Source organism: Zootoca vivipara, chromosome 2, assembly GCF_963506605.1.
Source record: "Zootoca vivipara chromosome 2, rZooViv1.1, whole genome shotgun sequence".
In the NCBI taxonomy this organism is placed as follows: domain Eukaryota; kingdom Metazoa; phylum Chordata; class Lepidosauria; order Squamata; family Lacertidae; genus Zootoca; species Zootoca vivipara.
The window spans coordinates 95,726,320-95,735,977 of NC_083277.1; the positions used below are offsets into that span (position 1 = coordinate 95,726,320).

The following is a 9,658-nucleotide window of genomic DNA, read 5'->3' on the forward strand; positions in this document are numbered from 1 at the left end:
ATCACCCATCAGCACAAACCCTGACTGCTCTAACCCCTACCACTTACTCTCTTCCCAGAGGACCAAGCAATAGGGGCTCCAACACCTGAAGCTATCAAAAAGAAAAACATTTTTTAACAATTCATTCAAAGCATTTGTAACCCATTCTTTGGCTGGAAATGTTCCCAGAGTGACTTACAAATCAATAAAAGCAACACAGTCCCTGCCATCCAGCTTACAGTCTAAAAAGGCATGGTGCTAAAGGAAAGAAGGGAAGGGGGAGCGCAGCGGGATGGAGAAGAGGAAAACAAGCAAAGACTGGTGCAAAATTCTCAAAACATACTTTTAGTGTGAATTGTGTTTATTTTATATATTTTATTAAATGGCCTGCTTTGCTTTCATCCAATGCTGTTGTGGGTCAAATGCATCTGCGCTCAGTCTGAACAGAGCTTTGGTCTGCAAGAAAGGGAAACCCTAGTTTGAAGGAACCTCCTGCCCTATATGTCAGCCCCAATGGGAGTCCTACTCAACTCCCAGAGACAATGCTGTCCTCTACACCCCCTACCAAAGCATATACAGGAGGATGTTTTGAAACAGGAAACAGAAAGCAGAATCACACTAACATTATTCTAAGACAAGGATGTTAGTGGGTTACTTCTATCCTTCTCATTTGTGTGCTCTTTCAGGGCCAACTCCCCCTCTTCCTCCCCTCCTCACCCCACCCAAAAAATTAGAAGCTTGAGCTTCTAATTTCTTCTTTTTTTCCAGGCCCACCGGCTGCTTGACTCCCTTGGGCTCTTAATGCCCACCCACCAATTCACACTCTTGGTTGGCTGCAACATAGATTGCCCCCTTTGACAGCCACCACTCTAAGCAGCCTTTCCCCTTTCTTAGTGCCTGTCTACTCTCTGAGCAGGGCAATGGCAGCCCATGAGGGTGGTGGTGGTATCTACCCCCACCCAATATCAGCCACTTCTGTACACCTTTCAGTTAGGCGCCCTTAACTTAAACAGCCCCGGAGCAGAAACATGACATTCCCACCCTGGTGAAAGCACTCTCTTCCCTCCTCTCCTGCAGACACTTTGGGAAAATCCAGTCCGCACATAAACATGGTCCCAAAGGAAGGCAGGAGCAACAACACACAGTGCCTTCCCCCTCCCCTCCATGCCTGGCATAATCTGCTGGGGAGCCAGAAAACAGGCAGGCAGGGGAAGCACAGCATGCTGCTGGATGGGGCAGAAAGGAGTGCAGCACCAGGCATGGCTATGACAGAAAGGCCAGGGACATGGTGCTCAGCATGGAAAAGACATTGGCACATGGCACCAAATGCAGCCATGAGGGACCAAGCAGCACACAAGACAGGGGGCCAAACAGGAGCAGAGAATTCCCCTTTGCAAACATAATACACAGGGTGAGAGAGGGAGAGGAGAGGGGGGAGACTTACCCCAGCTCTTTCTGCCCACTGTCAAAGTAAGCCCTGAGACGAACCATCAGTGCGCTAGTAGCCCATGTGCTGGGGAGCCCAGCCCTGTCAAGGAGAAGGGGCTGTGTCTCGGCCTCCTCTCATTCTGCTCAGCTGAGCTCCTCTGCTAGTGCTGCCTTCCATGGAGGATGACAGCTTTGGAACCGCCCACCTGCCGAGGCCTGGAGATTAACCCCTGCCTTTCCAGGCTGCAGCACAGGGAGGGCATGTGTGCAGGACATTGGCACACAAAGTGGGAGCAAGCAGCAAATACATGGAAATATGAGTATCGGACATGCTGGTTCTTTCAGAAGCAGTTTTACACACACACACACACACACACACACACACACCTGGGTCTGATATTACGAGTTTCTAGCAGAATTACATGCTCAAGGAGGAAATGCTGTTCAGTCTCTAAGGGAGATGCGTCTTTTTCCCTTACTGCCTTTCTCGTCTTCTCAGGACCCTAAAACAGATGCAGAAGTTGCAGCCACACATATGTTATTTTCGGTGCCTCACTCAGAAGCAATTTGTTGCTCCTCTCATTGTCAAGCATGCCAGAAACAAAGGCAGCACTCCTGCATCACAACACGCACACTCTCATAGTTTAATGCAGCTGAATAGGTGTTTAATCTTGTGAAACACAGACCTTAGGCACACACACACAGAGAGAGGCTTCTGATACCACAGACTTAAATATTGGAGAATTCAGCTTTTACCCATGGCATGGTGAAATTTGATCTTAATATCCTATAAATCAAGGTAAAACTGCGTAAAAATCATTAAAATGATTGCAAGTACCGGTAATAATATTAATATCACTAATAATATTATATAATACTAGCTGGCCCGGCCATGCGTTGCTGTGACTCATCCCTGTGATTCCCCCCACCCTGTCCCGATCCATGACGTATCCCGTCCCCTCCTCCCCCCACCCCGGGTCATCCCTGTGATTCCCCCCACCCTGTCCCGATCCATGACGTATCCTGCCCCCTCCTTCCCCTAACCCCCACCCAGGCGAGTCCCCACTTCCATTTGGCCTAGTCTGTAAAGGCGAGCCAAGGTGCTGTGGAGAGGGAAGGTTTTGCAGCTGCAGTACCAGTGTAGCTGCCGCTAGAGGGTGATGTTTTGTAACCTGGTTCTTTTCCCAGCATGCTCGACTGGGTCTCCTGGCTGACTTTTCAGGTCCTAAAAATGGGGTATTAGCTTGCACATGTGTGATATTTATATACCACATGTAGCTACGAACACTTGCATAGTGGCATGTGACGTTGTGTCCAAATTTCATTGCTATCGTTCAAGCGGTTTCGGTGAAAAGTGGAAACCAACGGACATAGCCAGTTTACATTTTTATATATATATAGATTATTATTATTAAGCATTACCTAACATTTGCATAAGGTAAAATTAAAATTATTTGGTTTCCCAAAAGCAGTTTATGTGCTTCTTCATCAAATGTAGACTTAACAAGCTAAATGTTGCCCGATCACAAAAATAGATTTGAATTCCTCATACCCAAAACCATATTTTTGAGACACCCCCCCCCCACTGAAATTTGCAGAAATTAAGTTTCACACCCTAATGTCCTGACCTTGCTTATGAGAGTCTGCAAGCATAGGGATTGAAATGGGGGGTGACTTTTCAGAGGGGGTTGAGAACAAAGGGGGAAGACCCTTCATCCCAGACAAATGTGGGTTCAGCTGTGCAGCATTTTAGTTTGGTTTTTGTTAAAGTTTCGCATGCATGGCCACTTCATTATATTTAGCTATAGTCACATGCTTATTTTCTTGTGATTTTGCATAGCTTCTGCTAACCTTTTCAGAAGCTTCTTGTGAATCCGATATGTAGTTCCATACTTTTGACTGATGTACTCATTCGGAAGATCATGCAGAATATAGCATTATATTTAGTGATGGAAGAAAACAACAACAACAACAACATGTTGACCTGGAGTTGGTGTGTTTGAAAAGTTGCCAAATATTAACTCCTATTCTGTTCGTTCTAGGAAACATAGCACCAAAGTAAGATTGAAAGCCACATTTTTCAAAATAGAGAACGACAGCACTGCATCTGGCAAATTGCTTTTGGGGCGGAGCATTCAGGGGTGGTGTACATGCTCCCAAAAGATTTAGAATGCTGTTCTAAACTCTTCAGATTCTAATTGCAAGAAAATAACTTCCATGCACTTTGATACTTGCCCATGTGTTTTCAAATTCAGTACTTTCCTGCAGCTTAGTGAGCTAGAAAGCCAACCCTACAGACTCACTAGTGATAGAGTTCCACTTTGAGAAAGCCCCATTAGAATTCAGCACTGACAGTCCCATTAGATTTGTTCCACTTTTCCATTTTCTCCTCCATTTCAGACCAAACTCTCTGGAGCAGTAATGGAGAAGCAATGATGTGTGACTGGCTGGGTCCAAAGGGAGTTGCAGTCCAGCAACATCTGGAGAGTCACCATTTCCCCACCCTTCCTCTAGAGGAGCTTCTTCAAGCAAAGTCTGAGTGCTCAGGGGTCCTTCTGACACATTCCTCACTTTTATGCCACCTCTTCTAAGGCTTGGTTTGGTGCCTCTAAGCTAGCACTCCTTCAGGCTCTCTCAGCACAAGCTTCCCTAGCAGATGCTAAATCTCCATCATCTTAAGCTCACAGCAACAGCACAAACCTATGAATGTGTGTTCAGAAGTACTGCAGAGTTCGGAGATAGAGGTTATCCGCCTCCTATTACAGGGGAGAGACCAGGAGCTGACCAAGATAGTAGCTAAATTCCTCTACAGTGGTACCTCAACTTACGAACGACTCGACAACCAAATTTTTTTACTTACAAATGGGGGTAATGGCCGTGCGCTTACGAATGTCTCGACATCCGGGGGAAAACCGCGGCGGTTTTAGATAGGGATTTTTAGACTTACGAATTTTTAGATAGGGTTGCTTCGACTTACTATTTTTTCAGTTTCCAATGCATTCCTATGGGAAATCGTGTTTCCAATGGCGTTTTTCGACTTACGAATTTTTCGATTTACAAAGGTGCCTTCGGAACGGATTAAATTCGTAAGTCGAGGCACCGCTGTATCTGATCTTTTGCCGCCGAAGTACATTACAGGACCCTGTCCTTCCTGAAGATCCACAGAGGTGAAATAGATTGCCAGCCTCCTCTTCCTTTAGGCAAGTGACTGTACTGATGATATGGCGACATGATTGTACTGGCCAATTTGTTTTGAATGTTTCTGGATGATGCCAATAAAGGTTTTGATTGATTGACACTGCAGAGTTCAGTAAGTCTTACTCCCCAGCAAATGGGTATGGAGTACCTCAGTGGAGCAATCTCTCAAAAGGCCTCTCCTCCTCCTAAATGCCCTAAGAGCAAACTGTCCCAAGATGCAATGCATTCAGATTATGTTCCCAAGATCGGTTCCACCCTGTTGTGACACCAGACCTACATACAGGTATCTGTCTCTTCTGCTTCTGGCATTGTTTGAACGTCTTTCCTAATCCTAGTTACAGGTAGGTAGCCGTGTTGGTCTGACATAGTCGAAACAAAAAATAAAAAAATTCCTTCCAGTAGCACCTTAGAGACCAACTGAGTTTGTCATAGGTATGAGCTTTCGTGTGCAGAAGTGTGCATGCACACGAAAGCTCATACCTATGACAAACTTAGTTGGTCTCTAAGGTGCTACTGGAAGGAATTTTTTTATTTTTTGTTTTCCTAATCCTAGTTGCAGATTCAGGTTCTGAACCCCGGAAGGTTTTTTTGTTCCTTTGATTTCTCCCATGAAGCCTTGGACTGGAATCCAAAAACTCTTCAACCTAATTGGGGAAGTTTAAAAGCACACACAGACCCTCCTGGTGCCACCTCTTCATAATGAGCACTTCTCTCCCCACTGCCCCTTGCATACATAAGGGCATCCCTCCCCACAAACCTTGAAAACAAGGTTTGATTCATCCCACTCCCCAAATCACGGCTACATAAATACAACTTAGCTAACTAGATATGACAGCGTCTTCAAGAACCAGTGTCCTTGTCAATGACACTTTGTCATTCCAATGACGCATGGCAAGATCCACAAGGCAGCCCACAACAGCAGGCAACAGTGGAGAACAAGCAAGATGAACATGTGACCAATTCCACAGAGCAGTTTTGTGGCTGCCCCTTTAAACTCACCACATGGCAAGCCATTTGTATCCTGCAGCTCATCACAGAGAACACTGTATTTTACCAGCACACCAAAGGAAAAGACAAGGCTCAGTGGTAGAACAACTGCATTGCATGTAGAAGGACCCAGGTTCAAAGCTTGGCATCTTCCAGCAGGCTGGGAAAAGACTCCTATCTGAAATCCTGGAGAGCCACCACCAGTCAGTGTTATGCAGTCCAGTGGTTCCCAAACTTCTCTATACCAGTGCCAGATTAAACCCTGTGGAGGCTCCTAGGAAGTTGAAATATTGGGGGCTCTCTCTCAAATTTTCTCCCAAAAAGTTTTTGTAATCTTCTTTCAAGATCAAATCAATATTATTTTGATGTGTTGTTGCAGGGCCCATAGGCTGGTGCCTACTCTGCCTAGTTGGCAATCTGGCACTACTCTCCACCCTCAAAGATCAAATGGAAATTGCCAAGGGTCTCAGTGAACCACTTAATGATTTTTCTGTCTGTTGTAACAATTGCGATGCACTGTGCTAGATGCTGTATGATTTTTAACTGCATTTCTATTGCTTCTTTTATTTCTTATATTGCATTTTATTGTATCACAACTTGAATGCCATAATCAACGTATTTAATGTGGGCATGCTGCAGTTAAACCTGTAGCAAGTGATATGTACAGCTCTACATTATTTCCCCTGTTTACCCCCTGCCTCCCCTTCTCTTGTATCCTCTCTCTCTCTCTCTCTTTTATTTTAGGATCCTTGAGACAAAGACTTGTCTTCTTGTACTCTGTAAACCACCACATACACTGATGTGTTTATAAGGCAAACAAACATGCAACAGAAATTCCATGCTCTCCCCTCATCCACACAAAGTCAAGTGAGGGTAGGGAACTCTCCTGCCCCAAGGAAGTGAAACTATAGAACAAAACTCATGAATGCCAAGTGTCCAATCCCAGGTGACCTCGTGTGTACTAAAGGCAGTGGCTGAGGTTATGGGAAATTCCAGATACCATCAGTTTCCTGCATGTGTGCACAAGAAATTTAACCCTTAGGATTACTCTCCCTGTTACATCATCAGGTGCCTGCAGGGTGGTAGAAGCTTGACTTGACACCCTTTGTCTCTCTCCCTGCTCTTACTCTGGTCCCTCATAATAAATTATTGCCTTGACACCATAAGACTCAGTGGAGCCAAGGCAGTTAAACTCATATCACAGACTGGGAGCAAGGATAAGATGGCACCCCACAAGTTATCCTGTACATTTCCAGCAGCTTTCCCCACTCAGATGTTGGCTGGGGCTGATGGGAGTTCTGGTCCAAATGATCTGGATGGCACCAGGTTGGGGAAGCTAATTTAAGGCCACAAGAGCCAGTAATCCTCTGAATAACAAGAAGCAAGGCAAGGCAGTCAATTAATGACTTCTCCACAAACTCAAGATCTATCCCTTACAACAGCAGAGCTTGTGAGGGTGAGAGAACTGCACACCACAAGGCATGGAGACAAGCCCTTTCTATAGTGCACCACCCAGTAAGTATGTTTGCTCCAGATGTTCTCCTCAAGGCAGGTTCCTTCAATGAGTGCTCCATTTCTGGGTACCATTACTGGAAAGCTGAAGAGAGGTTCACTTCCTAGCAAGGCTTAAGCAGACATTAAGATGAAGGCTGCAAATGGCACACATATTGTGGGAACATATCCATGCAGTGGGATGTTCTGCAGCCTGCCATTTTAAGTTGCATAGTAAATTTGCTCGCAAGGAAGCAGCAACCCTGGCTACAGAAGGCAAGGGTGTTTTACTAACAATTCCTGTGTGGCTCCTTGCAGATAATGGGCTTGGCACCAAAAGCAACACAGCATGTTCTGAGGAGGAGGGACAACTTGTTCCAAAACCGAAACAGGGTGTTGCACACACACCCTTATGCACACAAAAAAACCCATAGTAGGCACCACAGGGAATCCATGTGCCACATTTGCCGCCTGGCTGCAAGTGTTTTGGCAACTGGTTCATGGTAAGCGGCTGCGAGATTCCACCCACAGAAATCCTATCATGGCAGAGATGGATCTATATCCTTCTCCCTGTAAAATAAAAAAATTCCTTCAGTAGCACCTTAAAGACCAACTAAGTTTTTATTTTGGTATGAGCTTTCGGGTGCGTGCACACTTCTTCAGACACACTTCTCCCTGTAATCACAGATGCTACTCAGCACCAGCTTCATGACATGATGGCCACACTGTCCCAACATTACACTTGGGCTCCTTGCTAACAGAGATAAAGGATTATGTTCAACTAAGTCAACTACTCAGAGTAAACCCTTTAAAATTAACAAACCTACGTTAGTCATGCCCATTAACTGTAACTGGTCTACTCTGAGAAGGGCTAGCATTGAATACCACTCATGCAACATCTGGGCAAGAATTGTAGCTTGCCAGGTGGAATGATTCCCCCTTCTCCTCCCCCCCCCCCGTGTGTGCTGTTCCAGGGGTTTTGTCGCTCCCCTGAGCCAATTTCGGGGGGGGGGGCAAGGGGGCAGGAAAGGAAGGAAATCCCAATTGCTCAAGCAGAAGTTATTGTGTAGGGCTTCTGCTGATGGGGCTCATTAAATGAATCCCACTCAAAGGCTCCACAAGCAAGTAACACCATATTCTCAGGCAATAAGATTACATCCTCTGTGGGAAGTATAAAACAGTGGCAGCATATAAAGTCATCAGATGTTTCACATTCTGAGTGGCACTAAGCAGCCCCACAAATCACACATGGACAGGTAACCTTGCAGCTCAACAAATGTGCCAGATCTGTAGGCTTCAGGTGAGCTTCTGCAATGCCAAGGACTAAACAGTGCTGGCAGCATCACTGTAAAAACTCCAACAAAGAGAACTGATGGGATTCATAATCACCAAAAAAATGTACTTATAGAGGCATTAGATGCAAAGAGTTCTTTAAACCAATGCTCAAGGTAAACTTGCATGGGTCTTGAAAGCAAAAAGTCAGCATTTAATAAGGGCCAGGGGCTTGGAAAGTGCAAGTTAGGATCTTTGCTGCAGATTGTGAAACAGACTCTGTGACCAGTAAAAGACCCATTATAAGAAAGGCCTTTTCTTACTGGACTATAATTTGCATTGTGGTTGTTGTTTTAAGGGTGAATGAAATGTAGAAAACTAGTCATTCCTAAGTGCCTTGATTCAGTAGAACCACAAATCTCAATGGATATTGGGCAAATCCTCAATTCTCACTCTGCACTGCAGAGGAGACAAAAGCGCTGCTGCTGTTAATGCAAGAGACACTGTCGCAAAGTTTGGGACCACTGCCTTTCACCCATCATTGAGTGCACACTGGTCTCTTGGTCACGTCAGTTTCAGGCAGCGTGGGAAGAGTGTGCATGACCACGTAAATGCACCCCAAGAGGAAAGAGGAGTCCTAAAGTGCCATGCTACACGGAGAGCAGCTATCAAGGTGCAAACTAAGCCAGAAGTGAGGCAGGCTCCACACTGCAGGCAGAGACCCTTTGCCATCAGTAAGCTGGCCAGCAAAGGAGGAAATGCATGTTATTGTTCAAGACTGATTGATTTGCACTTCTAGAGCCCACACCCACACCAAATAAGTGGCCCACTCTTTAAGAAACCAAAAAAGCTCTATTTCATGAAAAATTCCATGCTCTGCTGGAAGAGCCCTTATCTGATGATGTAAAAATCCAGACTGAATTACCCAAGGGGGAAAGTTTTGGATAGGAGAGAAGCCGCAAGACTAAGTTGGAAGAACACTGATACTGTTGCAATAAAAACAAGGGAGCAAATCCAGTCCCACGCTAGGACTGGGCTTGCATGGGCTCAGAGTTATGTTGAGCTCCAAGCTTAACATAGAAACTATTTCCCAGGGCTCATGGTCACTCTAAGGCAGGCATGGCCAAACTTGGCCCTCCAGCTGTTTTGGGGACTACAACTCTCATCATCCCTAGCATACAGGACCAGTGGTCAGGGATGATTGGAATTGTAGTCCCAAAACAGCTGGAGGGCCAAGTCTGGCCATGCCTGCTCTAAGAGTTCACCAGTTGACCAGGAAAACATTATAACTGACTGGACAATT

The 9,658-nt window shown here is 45.5% G+C and overlaps 1 protein-coding gene across 4 annotated transcripts in view; it reads right to left on the reverse strand.

Moving 5' to 3' along the window:
- The window catches only part of CYTH1 (cytohesin 1), a 58,179-nt gene that overhangs the window by 24,362 nt on the left and 24,159 nt on the right, over positions 1 to 9,658 (reverse strand). The window contains exon 1 of one of the 4 annotated variants that reach the window (XM_035104209.2): positions 1,424 to 2,180. The exons of the other annotated variants lie outside the window; for them this stretch is intronic. The gene's annotated coding sequence lies outside the window, so the exon portion shown is untranslated. Of the gene's footprint in view, positions 1 to 1,423; positions 2,181 to 9,658 lie in introns of those variants that run through there. 4 annotated transcript variants of the gene reach the window in all.